Consider the following 22,391-nt stretch of genomic DNA (forward strand, 5'->3'; position numbering starts at 1 on the left):
TATGGTTAGGAATGTTGCAGAACCAAATGCAGTATCTTCCAGAATTATGCAGAATGTGCCTGGGGGAAAAGCCTAAGTGTGAGTCCACCATGTCTAACGTCTTCTTTAGGGATTTTTGTGAATGAATTGTGTCCCACAAAAAGCTATGTTAAAGTCCTAACCCTCAGTACCTATAAATGTGACCTTATTTGGCAATATGGCATTTGCAGATTTAATTAAGTTAAGATGATATCATAGTTAAATAAGGATAGGCCTTTTATCCAATGTGATTGGTATTCTTATGTGAAGAGAAGACACACAGAGAAAAACACGTAGCAGGAATGCCCTGTGATAACAGAGACAGAGATTGGAGTGATGTGTCTACAAGCCAAGGAGCAGGAGGGATTGATGGCGATTCCAAAAGTTAAGAGGAAGGTATGGAATAGATTCTCCCTTCTAGAGCCTTCAGAAAGAGCATGGCCATACCAACTCCTTGATTTCAGACTTTTGGTCTCCAGAACTGTGAGACAACAAATTTCTGTTATTTTAAGCCACAAGGTTTGTAGTAATTTGTTATGGCAGCCTATGAAACCAATACAGGGACTAAAACATTTCCTGATTTATCATCATCCTCACCTTAGTTGTAATAATGTCAATATACTGGGCATCAATGTGTTCCTGGAAATGGGCTAAGTGTAAGCATGTCATATCTGATTGAATCCTCATAGCCCCTCGATTTATTTTTCCTGATATACAGATTAAGAGACTGAGTATTGGTGAAGTTGAATACATTCTAGTAAGAGGTGGATCTTGAAATGGATCCAAATGGATCAACTCCAAAACCAGTGCTTTGAATCACTATGCTTTTCTGCCATCCACGGAAGCAGTATGATCATTTTCTTTTACTGATTTAACATTTGAGGATTATATTCTATATATACTGTTCTAGCTTCATTTTTTAACAGGATGAAGTCATTGTTATTTCCCTCCCCCCCCCATATTCCATTACATTTTTAATTCTTCTAGCATCCTCTGTTCTCATTATTACTACTCACTTTCCTTCTTTAAATAGATTTTAGTCACTAGTAAAGTAAAGAATCAGCTCAGAAGAAACTTGATTATTATTTGTTTATGTCTCTGAGGAAGAGAATAGGTCAAAACAACTTCTCTGAAGCTTGCAATTCAAGGAGATGTGTGTCTAACTATTAGGACACAAATATGCTGTGTCTGCCTTTCCTTCAAGTTATAATTTGGTTAAAAAACTATTCTTGGCTGAAACAAAGAGCAAAAATCAAAGATTCCTTGGCTTCATGCTCTGAGGAAATGTTTTGAAAAGCTTCTAAAGTGACCCAAAACCTTTTGGCATGGTTGAGAGAAAAGTCTGGAGAGGAGAAGCCCCAGTAACTATTCTCTCTTTCATTTGGTTACTCGATTTACTTTATTTTTAGCTTATCTGTTACTAAAAATGCCTTAGAGTTTTACCTTATTATCCATAAAGGTCTTTCATTTATATTATTCAGTTGATTCACACAACATTTTTGAGATACAAGCAGGACAGATATTATTACTCTCATTTTAAAGAAGACATGTAGAGATGACATGTTTTGCTTAGGGTCATACAGGCAGTAAATGGAAGTGGTATTATTAGACCCAGAGATTGTGATTTCTAACATCCAGTTGTATTTTCATAAACCAATGCAAATTAATAATAAAAATTAACATCTATATTGTAGATTTAATCTCAGAATCCTCATAACCACATTATAAAGTAGATTTCTAAAATTGCTATTTCAAAAACCCGTGGACAAAGACCTAAAAGAGAAGCTTAAGAGGGTTGAGTAACGCAACAGAGGATTTGAACCTAAGACAAAACACACACCTTTGCTATTTTACTGCACATCGTCCCCAAAGCAAGCATTTGTTAATGTTAAAATTAACATTTGTTAATGTTAACCAAGGAATGGTCTACAAGGTGATGATACACCAGGAAGGTCAAACCCAGCCTGGACTCAGGCGACTTGGAGGATAGTGTAATTTGAATGAAAAGGCATCCAGTAGTCCTCCCTCATCCGCAGTTTCGTTACTTCCGACAGGACGCAGACGATTCTCCTGACGAATCATCAGAGGGTCAACAGTAGCCTAGCGCTGCGTCACAGTGCCTGCGTCATTTTCTTCGCTTCATCTCATCACATAGGTATTTTACCGTCTCACGTCGTCATAAGAAAAGGGGTGAGTATAGTGCAATAAGATATTTAGAGAGAAAGAGAGAGACTACATTCACGTAACTTTTATTACAGTACATTTTTGTGATGGCTTCCCGGCCTCTTGGCTAAGATCAAGTGTAGTATTATAGTACATTGTTATAATTGCTCTATTTTATTATTAGTTGTTCTTATTATTAATCTCTTACTGTGCCTAATTTATAAATTAAGTTTATTGTAAGTATGTACATATGTATAGGAAAAAAAGCATAGTATATATAGGGTTCAGTACTATCCGCGGTTTCAGGCATCCATGGTGGGGGTTGGGGGTGGAACAGATCTGTGGATAACGGGGGACTGCTATATATTTCTTTTACATTGAAACTTCAGTGCGGTCCAGATTCCCTTGATTCCCAATTCACATCACATCTGCCTATTCTGACAGAGCATTTAAATAATTTACTTGACTTTTAAAACATGTACTCATAGGGTTTCTTCCCTGTCAGCGTTTGCTCAGGTACCCTGATGAGACGTGTAGTTGAAATCCTTGAGTGATGACGGCTCTGTGCTATTAGGTGACAGGTTTCAGGACCTGACAGACAATCTAATTGGTTTAACAGTGATCAGACTTTTGAGAAGTTAAACCCGCCTTCGAATCACAATGACATATAATGGGAGAGTTTGGAAAAAAACCCACACACAACAGCCTCCAATTTTTTTCCCCTGCACTTTATTATTACATGTACAGACCACATTTTTTTTGCAGTTAAATCTTAGAGACAAACATTTTTTCTTTTCAGAAAGAAGGCTGGGTTAGGAACTTTATCAGAATGTTTTATATTGAGCAAATTTCTTTGGACTCATTTGAAAAAATAAATAGAAATCTCTTATTTAAAAGAGATGTGTGATGGAAAATCTTTGTACACTAACCATTGAATTATTGACTTCTCTGTATACTTAGATTGGAGGATATTGGAAGATTTTCTTTAAATTATTCATTGAATGGCTTTAAAGTAAATTTAATCCCCAGAAATATTCAGAGCCTTTATTTTGAATGAGGAAAGACAATCAATTCACTGAGAATTGTTTGTGTCCAAATATCAATGTATCTGAATTATGTTTACTTTCACATGTGCCATCTAATGAAATATTCAGAGTGGCTTTTCATTTTCCAGAGTCAAGTCATCTTAAATAATTTATTCATCTATAGAATCAGGCTAGCATTAAATCACTTCCCAGGATATTGACAAAAATCTGTTTTCCTCCCAATTTCAACACATACTAAAACCCAAAATGAATTCAACATTGGAGTAAGTGATTAATCTAATTTGTACTTTATGTAGTTAAAAAGCCCAATATAAAAAGCCTATATAATTTTTTCTTTAAAATTGTAATGACTTAACTTTTAGGATGTGTGTTGATATTATTGGTTGTTTTAGCAACCTGCTGTCCACATATGCTGGATTGACAGAACATATCTAATACATTGTTTTTAACAGTCAACTTCAATGCCATCAGAGGCAGTGTCATAGCACCTCTTTATACTAAAGAATTTATCAGCCATTACTCCATTGTGAGGGGTTTTCTGTGTCTGGGTTTTGATTCAGTCTACTTGTAGACAGAGGGCCAATTTAATGGAGAGATACACCTTTCTGTTTCAGCAGTGATATTCTACAGCTGAAGAGTAACAAAAAGCAAATCAGGATGCTGACATTAAAACTGCAACTATATTCTGACATTTGCAGGGGACCCCTTTTATGATGTGTAATTTTCCTAGGTTTTTTTCTGTTACGTAATTTTTTTCTAGATCTTTTTTATGGAAAGCGAATTCAATGTCACATTTATCAGTCTAGTTTCCTTGCTTAACATGAGAATCTTTGGTTTCCTAGGGTTATTCCTTAAGATACCATTGATGTATCAGAGGGCCTTAGTATTCTTTAGTGAAAATTTAGAGGAAAACAATTTGGAACTTTTGCCAAGGCTCTGAATCGCTGAGTTTGGACACTTCTCTGTTGTCCATGCAATGCTGGCGGTGCTTTCTAGGGACTACAAATGCTCACTCTAAACCGAGTCACTGCCATGCAAGCAATACTTCCTAGTGACTCTAGGCAGAGGCTTGATCATGATATTGATCATGTGTGTAACTGTAACTAGTGTGACCTTGGGCAAGGTGATTGCCTTACCCTTTAAGCCTCGGTCTCCTCATCTACAAAATAACAATAATGATAAAACAGTATTTGCTTCATAAAGAGGTCATGAGGGTGGAATTATCTAGCAATATACTTTGATATAATAGGTGCTCAAGAAAAAGTACTCGTGTCATTCCTGTATTAGCTAAAGGGGCAGAGGGGTATAATAGGAAGACTGAAGATAATCAGCTAAAATTTTATTCGTCCTTAAATGAGGTTCCACTGCTCCAGGAACTGAGTTAGGCAGTTGAACATACATATATGGGACAAAGACAGGAAGGAAATACGGCTAAGTGGTATTTCATGCGTGGTAGAATAAGAAGTGCTATTTTTTTTCTTCCTTATACTTTTCTGTGCTTTCTGCATTTTATACCATAAAGATGAGTTACTTTTTTAATCCTAAAATTTACATTTAAGGAATAATATAGAACTATGCTGCCCTTTGTAATTTTTCTTCCTGTTAACCCAGCTCCAGGAACCTTTGAATTGAGTCCTTTGGAGAGATTTTGCAGGATGATATTTGCCATTGGTGTTGCAATAGGGTCCGAGATGTGGGCGACCCTCAGAAAGCTGGAAACACAGGTTGAGAGTCAGACAAAGCTGGGCTTGAGTCCATCCACACTCTATCAGTAACAAGCTGTGCAGTCTTGAGAATGTTACTTCATCTCTCTGAGTCTCTTTCCTGATTTGTAAAATGAAGGTGACAATCTCCTTTGCAAGATTGTAGTGTGATTAAATCAAGTGAGAGTTCCTATGTAGTGCACTTAACATAGTCCAAACCATAAAAGTAGTTATATAATGGTGGCTATTATTATTCAGTGAAAGTTTATTGAAGGTCAACTTCTTTTTTTTCATGAAGCAACTGAAGCATTTGGAAATTACATGACTTCTCTGATATCTTTCTGATAGTAAATGACAGAATGTCAGGTTTACTAACATCAGTACGGCACTCTTTCCAATAGACAGGTGTTTCAAAATGTGTGTTATTGAATACGATCTTCAAAATTTTTCCATATGAACATAAAACCCTGGTATTATTTGCTTAATACTTTTCTTTATGTTTGCTTAAATAACTTTTTCACTTATGTAAATTTGTTTAGAAATTGTCTGCCATTATTTTAAATATAAATCAGTATCACTTCCCGTGTCATAAACAAAAGGTGATTATGAAATAAATTCAATAATGCAAAATAATTTTATTATATTTTAGCTAGATAGTATTAGAAGCGAGTTAAATGTCAGTTTTAAAAGCCTAGAACACTTCATGACATGAAGGAATTGGTGCCCTAATAAGTAAGAAATGAAAAAGCAGAAAGATGTTAAGTTATGGTACCTGGCTGTAAGACTGGCCATTTGCACTTGGTTTCAGAATGGATCAGAATGGGTGATGATAATGTGCAAAGATTGGTCATGGAATGAGGGCATAACCAGAGTAGAATGTCATTTCTGTTTAAGAAAGGTCTGAAACCATCTCATACTACTCATCAGATTTCCTAAAAGGATATTACTTGTTTAAGAACCTACCTAGTTTATTCTGATTCCTCAGCCATCCATTCCACTTTCATGTAGTTTCTGACTTTCCACGATGGTTTTATATCAGCTGTTGCTGTTACTCTTATGCTAATGCATGGAACATGAGTTTTATAGCAATGAGGCAATCCATTTTCAGTGACAGGTTGTAATGAACTGAGAGGGTTGTACTATGAACTTTATTGTGGTGGGAGAGATGGCAGTACAACATATACATCAGTCAAATTGCCAAAAAATGTCCTTCTGCAAAAATGCCAGTTGGGGATGTAATAATGTGACCATGTTCAGAACAGGTGGGGGTAAGGCAGGTCGGCAAAAGCACCTCACCTGAGGCTAAACTTCCAGAGTTTTCATCAGTAATGTGTGAGTAATTTCTCTCTGTCTCAGTCATCATTTTAGGAACGTAAATACTAAAGTACACGCGTGAGAATGGCACTATAGTTCTAGAAATGAGGAGGAAGTAAAGAAAGTCATACAAATGACGAAGAAACTAGCAGGGAAACCCCTCTCCTTCAATGAAAAAACCTTTCTGTCCTAATTCTCCCACTTTGATTCTCTTCCTCACTTTTCTTTATATCTTTGTGTTTTTCTCTCTGACATACTATCCTTCAATTTTTCAAGTAACTTAACTCTGACCCCTTCTAATTTCAGCTTATTATTTTTTTTGAGAAGGTCTACAAAGGAGATATGTCCAGTTTGGGAAAATAAAGTCTTGAGGAGATTGTAATCAAAGCACATGAAATATATGAAGAGGGTAAAGATAAAACAGGTCATCACCAAAGTCTAATATAAGATTTTTTTCTGTGAAACTTAGAAATGGTAGATATAAGATACAGAAAAAATGTCAGGTAACTGACATTTAAGGGATCTATCCTGAGATTTTTCAAGAGTCTTTCAAATTATAAATATCAATGAAGTATAAAATATCTCAAATAAAACTGAAGAAAATATACTGAAATATATGTGTGTTTCTTCTAGACTGTTAATGAATCCTTACATTATAAACTGATACCAGACTATGACAGTGGATGATTGGTTGGTTGCTGATATTAGGATGAGCAGTTTGATAAAGAAGCAGTTTGCCAACTTTTCTGTGAAGGACTTGGTGGTAAATGCGTTGATGAAGCTACTCAAACAATCTTTAATTTTATCTCTTGGGTGATGGTAATTTTCCCACCAGTTGGAACACTAGCCAGAACATTGTCATATGTTGCTTTCTTTCCATTTCTTTATTATGGATTTATTCACTTTATAGCTATGAACACTGCTGAAATAGACATTTTTTAATTTATTGCAGAATTCTATGTTAAGCTATATTGAGTATGTGAACCATCACTTTCTTAACCTTAAAATTCTATTAACAGCACTATTATTGGCCTTTTATTTTGAGAACGACTTTTTCTCTAGGAAGTGTGTGTGTGTGTGTGTGTGTGTGTGTGTGTGTGTTTTAAATAACATTCAGAATACTACTCTGTTGTTTCTAGAAAATTGTCCAGACCGCACACATTTGTGTCTTCTGGGTCTGGTACATATTGTGGTGCAATGAATCTGAATTTCTCCACATGTCTTTTATTTGCAGATGACATAATAGCATACTTGAAAAATTCTAGAGAATCAAAGTAAAGCTAACTCAAACAATAAAAAAATTCAGCCTAGTAGCAAGATATAAAATTAATATGCAAAAATCGATAGCAGACATGTACATGAGTAGCTAGTTAGAAGTTATACTGGGATAAAAATCCCATTTACAGTACTGACAGAAAGGTAATGCATGGAAGAATACATTTAATAATAAATCATTCTGTTTTGAGAATTAAATGAGAATAACTTGTAAAATAGGATAGTGTACTATCAATATAGCGTTAGTATACCTGGCATTATGTTGGCTATTAGTAGATGGTGAGTCACTTGAAGACAAGAGTCATAGCTTAGTTCCGTTTTCTGCAGCGCCAACCAACACACGGGTCATGCATTAGTACTCACTGTGTGTTGCAAGCAGTGGAAAGCACACAATTGATGGCCATTGGGAATTCCCAGGGAAGAGGTAGAAATGCTCCTTCCTGATTTTGTGTGGTGGCTAAGGCCTCCTGGGATGGAGCTCTGTTTATTTTGTGCATGATCCTTGCAGAAAAGTTCCATCATAGTCTCTGGTGAAAAGAATAGTGGGAGCTGGACTGGAAGCCCCATTATCTGTGGAGCTTTGCATGCTGATGGTGATGCTGTATTGGGTCTGCCAAGTTTGTCCACTGGGGCTCCTGGAAGGAAACTGTATGTACATTCACAAAGCAAACATACTTAAGGAACAAAATTATTTGTATGAAAAATTTAAAATTACCTTCCACTCTGTTAAATAGGATGACTAGTATTCAGTATCTTTCTGGCAGTTCTAGTCAACATAAAATGGGAGGAAAAAGTGATAAGCTGGGGCGCCTGGGTGGCTCAGTCAGTTAAGCTACCTACTTTGGCTCAGGTCATGATCTCACAGTTCGTGAGTTTGAGCACAGGGCAGAGCCTGGAGCCTGCTTCGGATTCTGTGTCTCCGTCTCTCTCTGCCCTTCCCTGCTCACACTCTGTTTCTCTCTGTCTCTCAAAAATAAATAAATGTTAACAAAATTAAAAAAAAAAGAAAAAGTGATAAGCTATACGTATTGTAACAAAGGAGATAACTTTTTAATGACATGAGAATTAACTATTTTTATGAGTTAATAAAATAACTATTTTATTACAGATGGTATAAAAACCATTAGAAATAAAAAGGTAAATATTGTAAATATAAGATCGTATTTATAAATATATTTATAAATATAAAAGGTAAATCTTAGTAAATATATAAATATAGTAAATATAGTAAATATATATATTTATAAATATAAAAGGTAAATCTTAGTAAATATAAGATTAACGTATAAAAAGCAATAGCATTTCCTTATACCAGAAGTAACTTATTAGAAAATATAATAAAAAATTCTAACCCATGATAGAAAAAGCTTGGGAATAATAAATAATAATAAATAATAAGACCCAGCAGGCTTTGAATTTGATGTCATCTGCCCCCTTTACTTTGAGACCAGATAAAGGCCCCTTGCTGCGGAAGCTGCTCCTTGGTACCAAGCCTCAATAGCTCTAGGATCCCACTTCAGAGTGCAACCATAGACAGGCAAGTTTGGTGGTGAGAACATAGTCCAGAGGGAGGCTGCCTAGATTTGAAACCCAGCTACATCAAGATGTAATAGGCATATCACTGGCAAGGACTGGTCCTAATTGTTTCATCTGTTAAATGGGGCTAATAACTCTATGTAATAGGGTTGTGAATATTCAATGAGTTACTACATATAAAGCAGCATCTGGCACATATAGTTGCCACACAAGTGTGAGTTCCCACTAGGATCATCACTGTGTATCCTGCTTGACATCATCCACTGTGTGGTCCTACAGAACTTAGTTCCCCTTTAAGGCCCTGCCTTAACAGTTATAATGAAGTGAATTTCATTTCCAAAATGTTAACAGGAAAATGATAGATGCTTACATGGCAAAGATGGGTCAGACTCCAAGTTTCAGAGGATTTAGGCATGTTCTCCTGAATGTGCATTCTGTCTTCCTACCTTACGAAACTATAAAACCTCCCCGATGGTTTCATAAAACTGTAAAAGCCTTCTAATGGAGAGACATGCTATATCTCAGAGGAGATTCAATATTATGGATGTGTCAATTCTTCCCAAACTAATTTATACACTTAATTCCAGTGTAATAAACTCTCTCTGCACGTTTTTCCTAACTTAGCAAGTTCATTTTAAACTTTTATTGGAAGACTAACTGCACCAGAAAAGAAAAAACAAATTAAAAATAAAAGGAGAATAATGATGCTGTTTGCTTTACTATAAATCTAACAAAAATACAGCTCTAGTGATGGAAGTGGTCTAGTGCTGGTATCTAGTACACTATGAAATATGGTAGCCGTTAACTAGACATGGCTATTTACATACAAATTAATTAAAAGTAAAAAAGATGAAAAATTTAGTTTTTTTAAAAAAAAATTTTTTTTAACGTTTATTTTTATTTTTGAGACAGAGAGAGACAGAGCATGAACAGGGGAGGGTCAGAGAGAGAGGGAGACACAGAATCTGAAACAGGCTCCAGGCTCTGAGCGGTCAGCACAGAGCCCGATGCGGGGCTCGAACTCATGGACTGTGAGATCGTGACCTGAGCCGAAGTCGGCCGCTTAACCGACTGAGCCACCCAGGCGCCCTGAAAAATTTAGTTTTTAACCATACCACATTTCCAGTGTTCAATAGCCACATGTGGCTACTGCATCAGACAGCACAGACATAGAACATTTCCTTTAGCACAAAGAGTTCTATTGAACAGTGCAACTCCAAAAACAGATATACAATAATCTAGTATAGGATAAAGATGGCAATTCAAATAAGTGGGCAGAAGTGGATTTTTTCAGGAGGCCATTTAATTTTTTTTTCTCGTTGGAAAAGTCTATGAAAAATGATAAAATATTCTGAAGCCATGAAGAAAAATAAAGCAAATAATACTACATCAAAAAGGAAACTTTTCTGTAAGAAAAATATAAAGAGAATAAATGATAGATGACAACTGGGAGAATTTTGTAACCTATTGACAAAAGGACTATTTAAAGAACTCCTGAAGATTAATTAAAAAAAAAAAAAAAGTAAAGCTTCAGTAGGGAAGTGAATAGTGTATATCAAAGGTCAATTCAAAGAAGAAAGAATGCCATGACTATCCAACTTATGAGTAGATGGTCAATTTCTTTAGTTAAAAAAATGAAATTAAAACAACATTGAGATATGATTTTTTTACCTGTCATACTGTCAAAGTTTAAGAATGAATAGACATCAGGCTTTCTCCATACTATTAAATGGAATAGAGATGGCTGCCATATGTTTGGTGAGAAATTTGGCAAGCATATAAAAATTTAAAACATGCTGACCTCTTTTATTTTTTTTTAATTTAAAAAAAAATTTTTTTTTAACGTTTATTTATTTTTGAGACAGAGAGAGACAGAGCATGAATGGGGGAGGGTCAGAGAGAGAGAGAGGGAGACACAGAATCTGAAACAGGCTCCAGGCTCTGAGCTGCATGCTGACCTCTTTTAAAAAAATTTAATTTATTTATTTTTTTATTTTAGAGAGAAAGAGGGGGGAAAGGGACATGTGGGGGAAAGGGGTGGAGGGAGAGAGGGAGAGAATCTTAAGCAGACTGCAAGCTGAGTGCAGGGAGCCCAAGGCAGGGCTCTACCCAACAACCCTGGGATCTGATGTCCAGTGGACTGAGCCACCCAGGCTCCTTGACACATGCTTACTTCTTGACTGGGCAATGCCACCCTACATAAAGATGTACTTGTATGTAAAAGATTAATTTCAGGACTATTTATAATTCACTACAAATGGAAACAGTACCAATGTCTATCTGTAGTGGATTTGTTTAATTATGGCATATATATAGGGTGTATATATGTGCACATACTTATGTACATGTGTAACAAAATATGTACAACATATGTACATGTGTAACAGAAATACTACATAGCCATTAGTACAATGAGGTAACTCTGTATGTTCCAGTATGGGCAAATACCCTCAATGTACACTGAAGTAAAAAAGAAAGAGTATTACTTGTAAATAGATACCATGCATCTTATAAATTTATAATATAATTAAATAATTGCCTTACAGAATTATTTATAAATAAAGCAAAGACTATTATATAGGATATTACCAAATTTTAAAATGCATATTTCCCTCTCTCTCTTTCTTGAACATGTATATTTTTCATATGCTTAGAAGTAAGTCTGGAAGACTTAAAACTATTTATAACATGCTTTTAAAAATAAAAATATTCATATGGTAAAATGAGAGACTAGAGCTACCAGATGCAAAGAAAACTTTCTGGGTAGCCCAGGAAAGAGGGCTTAAAAGTTTTCAGAAAATAATCTACACTGGTCTGACTGAGGTAAGTATTACATAGTAGGTAGAAAATATACTATGGAGGTCCACACGGAGGTGCAATTAATTCTAATTTAGGGGAGGTAGAATAGGGGAAGGGGTCCCAGAGGATATTTGACTTGATTCTGAAAAGAATAGGATTTTATTGTTCCTCCTTTTTCACATCAAAGAATCGGGGTTAGAATAAACACTTAAAACCTTGGATTGTGAGTGACCTGTTCTGCGAGTGTTCCTCAGACGAGCAAACATTTCTAATAAATTTTAACTTGATAAATGAGTGATGTCTTGCAATATGAGTAGTGAGTAGTACATGATACTGAATGTCACATGTTACAATGAGCCACTGGTTCTTCTCTCTCTCTCTCTCTGTCTCTCTCTCTGCGGGATTGTGGGTGATTGCTTCCCATACTCGGATGCTCAGTCTCAGGCTGCAGTGTTTGGCAAAAACCAGTGATTTTTCAAAACTTTGGAAGGTGCCCACAACTGGCACTAGTGTATTTTTGTCACTTCAAAGCACCTATGGATTTTGCTCTTCCATACAAGAGTAAGCTTAGGAATGCTTGGCTTCTCTCTAGGTCAGGCTGCCTGCAAATATCTCTTTCTTCTGCTGCCTTATTGCCAGTTGCATTTAATACAGTATATGAAAAGAGTTTATTAATACCGTAGTCAACATCCGTGCGAGTGTATACAATGACCCCCATGTAGAAAAAGGTTGAAAAGAAAGGTGGTAAGAGGAAGGTGCTGATTACCATGGAGGTTAAGAAGGAAATCATCAAGAAGTGTGAATGAGGTGTGTGAGTGGCTGAAATTGCATGATTTTTTAAGAAGTTTACGTCTGCATCTCTTCCACAGAGGAGGAGGAGACAAAGGCAGAGAATCCCTCACTTCAAATGAGGTTAGGGAGATGTATAAAATGTGGGAAACAGTGCAAAATTTTGTAGAAGAGCCCTGCCCGAATCAGGCCGTAGCAGTGTGAGGGATGTATCTGTTTAATGACAATGTAATGTCACATTTCCGCGAAATCCTCAAAAGGAGGCAAAAGCAAGTGTCATTGGATAGGTTCCTTGTTAAAGTTGCACGAAAAGAAAAAGATTCCATTGAACCAATAGATAGCAGTGATTCCGTTAGTGATAGTGTAAGGCATCCTACACAATCCTCTCTCTGGTCTCCCTCACACCAGCCCACAAAGGTTTTCAAAGGAAAGTACAGGTTAATTAGTTCATTTTCCCTTATATTTTGTATTTTCTTTATTATTTGGTATTATATTGCAGTATTGTAATCATTTTTATATGAATATTTTTGGGTTGTGGAACGAATCATCTGAGTTTCCGTTATTTCTTACGGGGAAATCTGCTTTGATATACAAGTGCTTTGGATTGCAAGCATGTTTCCAGAACAAATTATGTTCACAAACCAAGGTTTGGCTGTATAGGACAATATACTGCTTGCTAACGAGTTTTGACTGTATCCTACAACTAAACACAACTAAGCAATAGAGAACTAGTCAAGGGTTTTGAAGAGTGATGGAGTAAGATCAGACATGTGTTCTGGAACGATAAGTTTGATGGCAGGATGAAGGATGACCTGGAGAAAGAGACTAGAGGCTCCTAGGGTATCGTGTGTTCACACCAAGAATGATGTGATCCAGAACAAAGGTATTGGGAGTGGAATGTGAAGGAGAGAGTAGGCAGGAGAGAACCTACAGGTATCTGCAGAGGTTATATGTATGCCACCCACCTCACAAGATGTTTTGGCTACTCCCAGGGTATTTCACACCATCCTTCCCTGTCATGGGTTTTGTCTATTTCCCTTCTGCCAGGTTTCTCTTTCTTGAGCTGCCTGCCAGCTATTGAGGCTAATGTGCCTTTTTGAAATACCATAAGGCCTGGAAGCACTATTGACTTAAACATTAATTAATTAGTGAGGCAGCCCTCCTAAAGCAGATCCTTTTTGGCCAGGGAAAGCTAAATGTCTAAATGTAGAGTATAAATATGACTGTAGTTCACTGTAATTGTGAAGAGTGTGAAACAATTTACCTAATGGTTTAGGGCAGGTTTAAAGTGGGTTTAATTAGCAACTCATTGCTGTGCAACTCAGTCATTTGATCAGCATTGCCCTTGTCTTTTTAAATAAAGGGAACCGGAGAGTACAAACAAGGGCTCTGAAGGCTAAGTGATTCATAAGCTTCTTCTAGGCAGCACTGCTCCAGGAATCATATGGAGATAGCTTTCTCTTCCTCTAAATTCTCTGTGCTGTCTTGTGGACTTTGTTGGTAAGGAATCTGGCCAGGATTGAATGCATATGGGAAGAGAAATTGAAGATGGGCTGGTGTCTGGCCATTTTCCTCTCTGGGACTCGCCAGATCTTTAGCCCTTTACTAGGAAACTCCACAGTGATAATTTCTGCTGGAGTGACTGCCTCCCATAGCTCTTGTATTCACAGAGGTTTCCTTGCATATGACACTAGGCTTGGTGCTGTATGAGGGAAGCCAAAAGATTGAGACTTATGCTGGGCCTTAGGGAGCTTGCAGTTTAAGTGATGAAATAAGACTAACAAATGGGAAACAGAGAACTCAGTGCAAAACTGTCAGAGGAGTGGCTGTTCATATTGTTAACAGGGGACTAAAGACATGTTATCATCAGAGATCACATAGTCTTCAGTCTACATTTGGTTCTTGGGGTACCGGAAAACCCCTGTCTTCTCACAATGGATTGCTCAGCCAGTATGTCACTGACCCCGGGATGCAGCAACTGAATGGGAGAATTCCTTGTGTGATCCAAGTTGCATTCATCTTAAGGCATTTGGAAGATGGAGAGATTGATACAGGCCGAGAAGCCTTTGATGCAGAGGTGGCACAGAAGGATGGATGTGTCAGAACAGGCAAGACCTGAGGAACTTTACATCTTTACTTTCAAATCCAGGAATTCAGAGGCTGATGTGATGCTATTCAGGCCCTTAAAGCACAATTCTGAAGGGAGCAGGATACGCCAACAGTATTTGTCAACACACACATACTGAGAAAACTGTTCTGTAATAGCTGCTGAGCCAAGCAGAGGGGAAACAAGATGAGAAAGACATGACTCCTGCCCTGGAAAAGCTTCTTGGATGAAGGTGGAAAAAGATCAGGCTTAATATCTTTATATTTCCTGCATCTGTTGGACGACAACAGCATCCGGTACATCTGGCAAAAGGCTGTTTTCTCTATCCAGGTGAAACTGGAGCGAAACACATGGAATGTCACTTAACTGATCATTCAAGTCTTGCTCTCATTACCCCTTTCCCTATATTCACCAAACAGCTCGAATGTTACTTTACTGCAGTGATCATGAAGTCTGAAGAATAATGGTGGGAATATATATTGATGTTTGAATACTTACATTTATAAAATGTGCTCCATTGGGAAAAATACTTAAATTCATCTGCATACTTAATATTTACATGTTTAAAGAGATTCAGAATTACTATCATATTTCTACATTTATGGTGGTGGAAAAACCATTGTTATAATGATTTGTTTGATTTCTGTTCATAATTCAGCAATAGTATAATCCTGAAGTCATTCATCATCTTTTTTGTATGCTCTTCTCCCAGTCTGTTTGTCCTCCTACTTTCTACCCTGTCTCTGATCAAGGCATTCAGCACCCTTCCTGTACTCAGCAAGAATTTGAATACTGGGGCCCTTTTTGGCTTCACCCCTTCTTTTACCTGTAGATCTACTTACTGGTCCAATTATGTCTTGCCATGTTGCCTTTCCCAAGTGTGTTCTCTTCTATTACCTCTAGGTTTTAATAGCCTTTAATGGATGTGCAAAATAAAGACTACATCTCCCAGTAGTTCCTTAACAGCTGGACGTGTTTCTCTGTCTCTACCCTGACAAACGAGATAGGTAGTAATGCTGTGCAGCAACTTCTAGGAAGCTTCATAAGAGACAATATGTGTGCCATTTGTCATATTACTTTTTGTCTGTATGCTCCCTGGCTGGAGCTGAGGCAGTCTTTTTTTTTTTCCTTTAAAGAGAAGTTTTTAATTTTGAAGGTCAATTTTTCCATTTCTTTTGCTTAATGGATTTTTCTTTTGGTGTCCTATCTAGTTGCAGACAGGATAACCAAGGTCACAAAATTTTTTATGTTTATTTTTCCTACAATTTTTATACCTTTAGCTCTTATTTAGGTCTACAATCCATTTTGAGTTAATTTTTATGCATGGTGTTAGGTAAGCATCCATAATCGTTTCCTAGGGCTGCAAGCAGCCCTTTTGAAACATGAGGCAACAATACCAAGCATAGCGGAGTATCAGGATAACAGAATGGGGGTCTGCCAGTGTGAAGCTGCTCTCCCACGTCTGGACTGCTTAACTCTGAATTTCTTTCATGTGAGAGAAAACTTTCTGTCTTTCAAAAAACACCACTGTTTTGGGTTCTCTCTTACATGACTCTGATCTAATCCTGATTAATACATGTCTGCTGCTGTGTTTCTTGCTCTCCTCACTATTGTTGTTAATCTCACAGGAGACTGATAAACATAATGTAAGCCATGTAGTGGAAGGCTTAGCAGCACAGGCTCCGGAATATTCTTGTGTGAGTCTCTGCTTTCTATATAGCTGTGCATCTCTTTTCCTCAGTTTTTTCATTGTTAAATGGGTACCACATAAGTTTATTGACAGAAACAAATGAGATAATGCCTATGAAAAACCAGATGCATGGAGTCCAGTGGCAAGTGCTCCATAAAAGGTAGCTTCCCTTGATATTATCATATTGCATAGTTTTATCTGAGAGAGAGATCTTAGAATAAATGCCGCCAGACACGATACGCTGATACAATGATTTACTAAATAGTAACCTGCCAGTCATACTCTTTTCAGCTAAGTCATTTTTATGTTTATACCAAAATTTTATATTTGGCATATTTATGTTTACATTTAAACTCAAGGTGCCCAGATTTATAGGACATATTAAGTCACAGGCTTGTGGTGACTGATCTGTACATGTTGATGTGCCGTATTTCTCAAAATAATTTTCTGGCATCATCTTTTATACTGTCTTCTTTGGCAGTGGAGCCTCTCGTACCCAGGTTTTCTAATATCTTCTATAATATTTACCACACCTGGAGGATTATTCTGATTATTTTTTGCCCTAGGCTTTCTTTATGCAAACCTAAAACTGTGAAACAGAATGTTTTCCAGACAATTTCAGCAACCACCTGATTAAATTTCAGACATTCAGTCAAACACTTCTGCCAAATCTCACACTCCATCTTTTTCTTTTCAGGGATCCTTTAAAAACAAAATTTTTAAAAAGTTGATTGAATATATGTATCCCAATAGTGTTTGTGACCTGGCTGTAATCTGCAACATTTTTAAATAGTCTTATTCTTAAACAGGGTAATGTATTTTATTTTGAAATCATTGTTCACTCAGCAATACAATTATTGATGCCTAGTCTGTAACTGTAGCCCGACGACTGTAGCAGATTTCCCCATTACTCTAGTCCAAGTGCTCTTCTCTCCTGCCTTTCCCAGGTCACTTCCTGAATCCTCCTACACATCGCTGCACAGAACTCAATCAAGTCACTCTCTTGCTCAGTAGCTTTGGTTCACATAGCTCTTTTCTCACCTGTCTCTCTATTATATTTTCTTTAAAAATTTAATGTTTATTTATTTTTGAGAGAGGGAGACAGAGTGTGAGCAGGGGAGGGGCAGAGAGAGAAAGATACAGAAACCGAAGCAGGCTCCGGGCTCCAAGCTGTCAGTACAGAGCCTGATGTGGGGCTCGAACCCATGAACCGCGAGATCATGACCTGAGGCAAAGTCGAATGCTTCACTGAATGAGCCACCCAGGAACCTCTGTCTATAACATTTCCTATTCTTCCAGACATATGCCACCAACTCCATGAAACCTGATACCTGCAGCCAAACGTGATATTTCATTCTTCTGCCTTCCCAGGAAGGGAAAAATTCCCCCCAAATCATGTATCTTGTAGAATTATTATGTTTTGCCTCAAATTATTCAACTTTATTATTCATGACTGCCAAAACTGAACATGGGTGGGCTAGGCTCCCCTTGGCCTCTGTCATGTTGATTTTTTTTTTCTCCAAAGGAGTTTGGTAGGGCAGGAGGTTAGAAATCCAGGACCCAAAGATGTGAGCAGAGGCAGAATTCGTGAACAGCAAAACTGGGGAAGTCAGAGAAAGAAACTGAAATAGGAGTTGACCCAGAGCTTAAATCTTGTTGGATTAATGACCAAGTGAATTGGAAACAAGCAAAGCTGAAGGAAATTGATAATGCATTTTGGGAAATCAACTTTGATTTCTAGCCAAAGTTTATGAGTTTCTGTCTTGGGCTGGCAGGACTAGTGAAAGGTAGATGGGATGGAATTGCTGGGTGGGAGAAGTGGAAGTGGAAATCCAATGGGACCAATTAGCTCTGTATCTTTAAATGGCTTTAAAATCTATTTTTTTCATTTTTTTTTAAAGTAGGGTGGGCGGTATGACATTATTAGAAGGAGAGGCAGATGGTGTCACTAATTTGGATTGTCTCCCAAATGAGGCCTCTTGGCTCTGCTCTTTGGATTCTAGATCACATACTGTATTGTGTTTGGTGGCCAACAGCCTCTTCAAACAATAACAAGGTAGAAGTGGGCTGAGTGGGGAGCTAGAAGTAGAAGACCTTGTTGATATGGAATGGTGGAAATATGCAGAATTAGTATCATGAAAATGGGATTTGAGCTAAGCTCATTATTAGCACTGCTGCAAACTGCATGTTGTAGATGTCTCTGCAGAGTTAATGCTGTGTGTTAAACTGGGGGATTTTCATGGGCTACCTGTGGATTTCTATTGAAGGCGAGGCTAAAGATCCTGTGGTGGTTTTTGTGAATGGTCACCTTACCTCCTGGGAGCTGTAAGTGTTGTAATCCCCTAGTGCTCCCATATTTTAGTGGTACTGTGTGTGTGTGTGTGTGTGTGCGCGCACGCAACTCTTTCAACAAAGGATTCAAAGCAGTTTGGACTCTCCCTCCATAGTTCTTCCTGATCTCTCACTGAAACTCTTCTAATATCTCCTAATTGATATACATCTAGCTCCAGCCTTACATCCCTGCAGTGCTTCATTTGTATTGCTGGGAAATCTTTGTGGAACACAAAGCTAATGGTTTCTCATTGCCTGAACTAATTTGGCCACATATCTAAAGGTGGCATTCACCTACACATCCTGTAGAAAGCAGTCTTTTTGTTGTACAGACATGGCCTTCCACATCCTGGCTTTTCACTGTCTCCTGCCTTACCCTGCTGTAATCCTTTGCTCTACTCATGCCTCTCGGCATGCAGTTTACTCACACTCCAGATTGTTTCTTGTCCATGTGCCTTTCCCACAGTACTGTGTGTACTCATGGATCATGCTATTTTTTGATGGAATACTGGATGGTGTATATAAAATATGTAACCAATTTTGAAATCTAGGATGATGTTATTACCTACCAGAAATAATATATATGTATGTCTGAGAGGAGGATTTAGCAACATGATTCTCAGCTCCTCTTTTGTTGGAAATGTGGTCTCAAATGCCAGTCTCACCAGCCTGGGTTTATTTCTACTGCTCGATAGTCTTTACTGACTTAGTACTCTAATGATTTCAAATATATATATATATATATATATATATATATATATATATATATAACATATGGTGTTTGGTCCATGATTACCAAAGGTGGAAGTATGAATAAGTAATTTTAATACTTTTAATACCCTGGGAAAATTACATCAAATCCTCCAAAGTGGAGAACACAAACGTCTCTTATTCTTGGTGAAGAGGGGCCATAAAGAAATATATGTAGATTATTCCTGGCTCCGCTCTCAATCCAGTTATTTGCCAACAATTTATAGAGTTAGACTAGTAATTTTGATTTTCCATTTGGCAAGTTGTGTATATGAACATGGGTTACTATATTTTTCCATTCTCTTAAGTACTCTTCTTGCTATATATGTTTTTCCTGAGAAAACTGTATTTCTAATCCTAATCCTAATCAAAAATTTTTTAATTATTTAGTTACGAAATTTTGTCTCAAAGTAATACTTATGAATTAAAATGTTCTGCCTAAGCACTGTTAGTAACTGGAAGTGTAGGAGGGTGTTTTGGCTGATACTCATAGAGGCACATGAAGTTTCTTATCACACTCCCCCAGAGCATCTCTGTTTCCTCTGGGAAGACAAGACCTTGAACTGTCAAGAAGTTCTCATAGGAAAGGCTCTAGCCATTCCTTGATTTACTAGGGCCCTGAATTTAATTAGAGTTTAGAAATATATAAACATGGTTGAAAGACTGAGATGGTCCACCAAAAGCCATGTGCAAGGATGGCCAACACAGTTAGTTCTTGAGATCTTGAGAGAAAAATCATATGAATGTACAAGGAATCCAAATACGGTGGGCCAGAACAAACTTGATTCCAAATGCAGTGGAAGGCTGTCCTTTGGCCACCCTGCAGTACAGCACTACCAGATTGCTATTCCTCGTGGTAGTATGATAAAGAAGATCTTTGGACAGGCATCCATGGTTCTCTGCGGTGGGATTCTCCCTTCCCAAGGCTGAATATCTGCCAAAGGTGGTTCTTTATGCCTGAGCACCAAGTGAAAACTGAAGACTTGGCAAAAGATGGTGGAAAGTCCAATGTATTAGCATTGGAGAGTGAAGATAATTTATTTCCCGAGGGACATTAGTGGTTCGGGGAAGAGCAGAGCCTTTGACAGAGAGAGGCATTGCTGAGTAGAGTAAAGGTTAGAAAATGGGACAGATACACAGGGATAATTTTAGTCAAAAGAGAGGAACTGAGGAACCACAGTTCGGGGACTATATTCTATGTAAGATACTTCATTTCTCAACTACTGGGGACTGTTATAGAGTGAGTGCTTGTGCACCTCCAAATTTATATGTTGAACTCTACCCTCAGTGTGATGGTGTTAGGAAGTGGGGCCTGTGGAGGTAATTAAGATTATATGAGTTCATGAAGGTAGGGCCTTCGTGAATGAGATTAGTGCCCTTGTAAGAGTCACAAGAGAGGTTTCATCCTCTCTCTGCTCTCTGCTCTGTGAGGACGTAATGAAAAATCAGCAGTCTGCAACCCAGAAGAGGGTCACACCAGAACGCAACCCTGCTGGTACCTGCTCTCAGACTTCCAGCCTCCAGAACTGTAAGAAATAAGTGTCGGTTGTTTATAAGCCACCCAGTCTGTGGTATTCTGTAATAGCAGTCAGAACTAACTAACATGGGGACTCTTAGTATGACTTAAAAAGAAGGGGGCGCCTGGGTAGCTCAGTCGGTTAAGGGACTGACTCTTGATTTCGACTCAGGTCATGATCTCATGGTTCATGAGATTGAGCCCTGCATCTGGCTCTGTGCTGACAGTGTAGAGCCTGCTTGGGATTCTCTCTCTCCCTGTCTTTCTGCCCCTCCCCGGCTCATGCTCTCTTTCTCTCAAAATAAATAAATATTAAAAAGGGGGGGATGGAGATTCTGTTATTTAAAAGGTGAGAATCCTTAATGTCACTTTTAAGACTACTAAGGGTCTTTAATGAGGATTTCTGAGTAGGCAGAGCATGAAGGACATTTGTATTACATAGATAAGTAACCCTGAGGACATTCAGATCCAGGGGAAGTTAATCCTTGGAAAAATCAGGACTTCTTGAAAACCAAGTAAGTGGTGATTCGGAATATGTCTGAACACTGGCTAAAGAACCTTGAGCCCTTTGTAGTGCAGAATATTAAAAATATATTTATCCTCCTGAAAAACTCTTTACCTTTAACTCCAGAAAATACGTTGAATATAGACAATTAAACTGCGAATTTTGATCTGTCTACAGAAACTAGTTTCTCTAATATCCATGAGCTGTTGTTTATGAAGGTGGATGGCATTTAGAATTTTCACAAAGAGAAGTAGATAATTCTTACTACAAAGATGCCATTTCTTCTGAGTAAAATGTATATTGGTAAAAATTATTTTATGAACTAAGACATTTATACAGTCCTTTTGGAAAGAAATTGCACAGCTGTTTATATATTCATTTTGGTCTTTCAGTGAGTGTGGGGTCACAGCAAGTGACCAAACACCACTGGAATGGCTTATCTGCAGAGTCAAGGGACTGCGGTCCATTCAGGAAATACTCTTTCTGGGATGTGGTAAAAGAACCTATTGGTTTTCTTGAGCCCGTACCTAATCTTCTCAAATCCTGATTTTATTACCAGTGATAGACAATGTTCATATAGGACTCTACATGATTATAGTCAACCTGCAGGTGAAATTGGGGATTTCTCTTCTTTCACCTCAGAAAGAAGCTATGTTAGTGCTAGATAGCCCAGAATGGTAAAAAGAAAAAAAAAAGGTGCCTAGAACTTACAGAGTCTCAACCCTAGAGACGAAGAAGTCAGACAATGATACAATCATGGCAGGTTTAGGAGGAAGAACTGAAGAGTTCACCAAGATCATGACAGCAGCTTTCTGGTGCCACCATAACCTGGGTGCCAGGAGCAGCAGG

General features: G+C 37.7%; 1 long non-coding RNA gene across 1 annotated transcript in view; it reads left to right on the forward strand.

The window, feature by feature from the left end:
* Positions 1-2,136: 2,136 nt before the first annotated feature.
* Positions 2,137-22,391, forward strand: part of LOC122236612 — a 227,966-nt gene continuing 207,711 nt past the window's right edge. Inside the window, exon 1 of the long non-coding RNA XR_006214702.1 lies at positions 2,137-2,208. This is a non-coding gene — a long non-coding RNA (uncharacterized LOC122236612). The remainder of the gene's footprint in view (positions 2,209-22,391) is intronic.

This window comes from Panthera tigris, chromosome A1 (assembly GCF_018350195.1).
Source record: "Panthera tigris isolate Pti1 chromosome A1, P.tigris_Pti1_mat1.1, whole genome shotgun sequence".
Classification (NCBI taxonomy): Eukaryota; Metazoa; Chordata; class Mammalia; order Carnivora; family Felidae; genus Panthera; species Panthera tigris.